This window comes from Lampris incognitus, chromosome 8 (genome assembly GCF_029633865.1).
Source record: "Lampris incognitus isolate fLamInc1 chromosome 8, fLamInc1.hap2, whole genome shotgun sequence".
Classification (NCBI taxonomy): domain Eukaryota; kingdom Metazoa; phylum Chordata; class Actinopteri; order Lampriformes; family Lampridae; genus Lampris; species Lampris incognitus.
Genome location: NC_079218.1, coordinates 48,130,102 through 48,133,930, shown reverse-complemented (window position 1 = coordinate 48,133,930; position 3,829 = coordinate 48,130,102). Strand labels below are relative to the sequence as shown.

Sequence of the window (3,829 nt, the reverse complement as noted above, 5' to 3'; positions counted from 1 at the left end):
ACTGAGTGTCTGACTGATTGACTGACTGAGAGACTGAGTGACTGACTGACTGACTGACTGACTGAGAGACTGAGTGACTGTCTGACTGACTGACTGACAGACTGAGTGATCATTTTAGAGTGACTGACTGAGTGATCATGTTTGACACGATTGGGCCGCTGAATCAGGTGACCAACACCGTCGCTGAAGTTACACGATTGGTCGGCCGAGCGCCTCGAGGCACGAGGGAGAGCTCACAGTTACATCACCCCAAATAACAACCACTCTGGCAAAACCCTCACCGGCAAATCCACAAAAGGACTGCGTGGCTGTTGCGGCCGCTAAACCTGCATAAATAACACAAAAAGTAATCCTCAAAGCATCCGCCCAGGGTGAAACGCACCGGTAATTGCGCTGCCGAGCAAATGGCGCCTCAGTGCTTGGGCGCTATTTGCACATGTTTGAAGTGGCCCTATCATGCATGCTCACCCCAGCTCTGCATTTGTATTGCTGGGCTCCACGAGAGTAGCTTTGCATTTATCTTATATTGGCCCTTATGCAGCCCCTCAGTTCATCCTCTCTGAAATGGGCTGTTTGGGGCTATTTTCTCTTCATGCCCCCCCGCCGACCACCCTCCCTAAAAGTCCACTTTCTTGTGATTGGCCAACTTCTGGCGCCCAGTGCTTGTTCTTGATGGGAAATGGCAGCCTCTGAAATCCATCCGTACAATGTTCGAGATCCCGGATCCGATCCGGAATATGAGAGTGGACAGCACAAATATCCGCAGCAGCAGAGATTACAGCGGGAAGTGTCTGGTGAATATTGCTCCCATTACCTGCTCACTGTGTGGCATAACGGTGGACGTAGTGTTTCAGTCACAAGCCTATATCAGTATTTTCATATGTGCCCCTGTTAACCGGTGTCCGTGTGGGAAGTGTGGTGAAATGACGAGTGAAGCGGAAAACGTCTGCTGTCAGGGAATAACAAAGGTGACTTAGCTGGTAAAACGTTATCCTGCTGTGCCCAAACCACTGTATGGTACCCTCCTGCACCGCCGGTTATGTGTATCCTGGAGTACTTTAAATGCCTACGTAATACTACACTGTTGTGCGAGAACGTGTACGTACATTTACCAGGAAGACCCTAGTCTGAGAGGCTTCTGGTTTGGGATAGGCTGTCTTCGCTTTAGCAGAACTGCTTTTGGTATAACAAACAGTATAGTTTATTGCTTAGTACTGGAAAAGTGTCATTGTGCATGCATGGGCCTGCATCATCTTTCCCTCATTGTCTTTGAGGATTTTCCCAATTATCCATGTTTGGAACGTTATTTTGGATGGATCAATGGACAAATATCTGCCTGATAGTACCACTAATATGCTGGATAATATCTGCTGCTGAGTGTATTCTGAAATATCATGTTTAACATTGTAAAACCTTTACACATTACATAACCTTTACATATTACATAACCTTTACATAAGAGATCGATATGTTGAAGCTAAGCCAACTTGCAATGTTTTTTTCCATACAACTTGGCACACACACACCTAGGGACAATTTAGTACGTCCGATTCACCTGCCCTACGACTGTGGGAGGAGACCGGAGCACCCGGAGGAAACCCACACAGACACGGGGAGAACATGCAAACGCCACACAGAGGACGACCCGGGACGACCCCCAAGGTTGGACTACCCCGGGGCTCGAACCCAGGACCTTCTCGCTGTGAGGCGACTGCGCTAACCACCGTGCCGCTTGTGATCTGTGTTTTGGCTGCAGTAAATATTTGGTATATTCTGTAGAAACATATTTTTACGACCCTATTTGCAACGCTGTTTTGCAAACCGGAAAAACTTCAACTATGGTGCTGATTTGTATCAACCTGTGTGTGTATATGTGTGTGTGTGTCAGCCCAGTATCACGCCAAAGCGTGTAATACACCCGCCGGTCCAACGTGTCAGTGTCACGTTTTGCCTCGCTCAGGCGTGAAAAGCACACGCGTGTATGAAGGCGCACTGCCAGCAGGGGGCGATGATCTAACTCAATGCCGGCAACTCCCCACGGAGGAAAAGAAGCATACAGCATTTTCCAAAACCCCTCCCTTATCCCTAACCCTAATCCAACCCTAACCTGCCTTCACCTCTTAATCATCGCCCCCAGCTGGCACTGGCACCTTCATACATGCGTGTACTTTTCACGCCTGAGCGAGGCAAACCGTGACACGGACACGCTGGACCGGCAGGCGCGATACCAGAGAGAGAGAGAGAGAGAGAGAGAGAGAGAGAGAGAGAGAGAGAGAGAGAGAGAGAGAGAGAGAGAGAGAGAGAGAGAGAGAGAGAGAGAGAGAGAGAGAGAGAGAGAGAGAGAGAGAGAGAGAGAGAGAGAGAGAGAGAGAGAGAGAGAGAGAGAGAGAGAGAGAGAGAGAATTTTTAGAATTTTAATTTGATACCACGGAGCCAATCCCCTTCCTACTTGTCCTCGGGCTAGTTGAAGTAGTAGGTGTCCCGCAGTAGTGCCTGTCAGAGTGGCTGGCCATGAAAGCCCCCGCAGCACACTGGGCAGCTGGGCACTGGCGCCTCAGACGGTGGATCTTACCATTCTCATCAACCTTGTAGTACTTGAGCGCAGGGAGCTTGACCTTCTTCCTCTGTGTTTGTTCCTTTTTGGGGGCGGTGTAAGACGTCGTCCTCTTCTTGGCACCACCACGCAGTCTCGACTCCAAGTGCCGAGTGGATTCCTTCTGAATGTTGTGAGGATGCGTCCATCTTCAAGCGGCTTCCCTGCAAAGATCAGCCTCTGCTGGTCTGGCGGGACACCCCCCCTTATCTTGGATTTTTGCCTTGACATTTTCAGTGGTATCTGACGGCTCAACCTCGAGGGTTGTGGTCTTCCCTGCGAGGGTCTTTACCAAAATTGGCATTTTGGCGTTCAACCCACCACAGGATCACCCCGAATGGTGGACCATCAAAGAGAGAGATCGTAACATTTTCATAAAAAGTACGATTTGCCTCATTTTCTGTTATTGCGATTGTGTGATAGCCCCGGCAATGCTTCAGTGTTTTTTAAACAAATATTTTTATTTTTTTATTTTTTTGGGGAGGCAGTTACTCGACAGCAGCAACTGTGCAATAAATGGGCGATAAGCTGACTTGTTTGTCAGCCTCTCGAGCACGTATAAAAGATGTTTGCAGCAATATAACTAAATGCGTCCAGCTGTAAATAGCTGCCAACCTTCCCCTGCACAGCGTCCAGCAGCACGTGCTGTGACTCCGCGGCGTTGTCCTTGCTGGCCGTCTCATACGTTGTGTCTGTGCTGTCCGGGCACTTGTAAGGGACAGTTACTGAGAGTTAAACGAGACGGGGGGGTGGAGGGTACACCGAGATGCTGCTCAGACTTGGGGGATTCATAGAGAATCAAATACACAGCGAGTAAATGAGGACGCCTAATGCCTCACGCCCATTTTCCTCCGCAGCATTTACACAACACAACACAACTAATTATTATTTCATAACCAGGTTGTATTCACAGCAGCCATTTCCCCGAGTTTCTTTATCATTTTTCTTTCGTTTGTCCCAAGGGTTCAGTGATCTCCAGCGATGGAGACTTTTGAGACTTGTCGGTCCTGCCGGCACGGTTTGTCTTGGCCTTGGGATTAACATTATCTGCTCAGCGCCAGCACCCGTGGCTCTGCGGCACATTGATAGAAATCATAAAGCCTTTCATAGGAATATGTTATCAGACATGAACAGTGTTACTTCTGAATAATACAGAAAATGACCGAACTGTTCCTTTCTAGCTGGAGAATTGTGATCAGCGCAGGAATCAATGGGCACAGATATAAAGTTTCTAAT

General features: G+C 48.6%; 1 pseudogene; it reads right to left on the bottom strand.

Annotated features, from left to right (window-relative positions):
- Positions 1-2,445: 2,445 nt before the first annotated feature.
- On the bottom strand, positions 2,446-2,909 carry LOC130117092 (ubiquitin-40S ribosomal protein S27a-like; annotated as a pseudogene).
- Between the last annotated feature and the right edge of the window lie 920 nt (positions 2,910-3,829).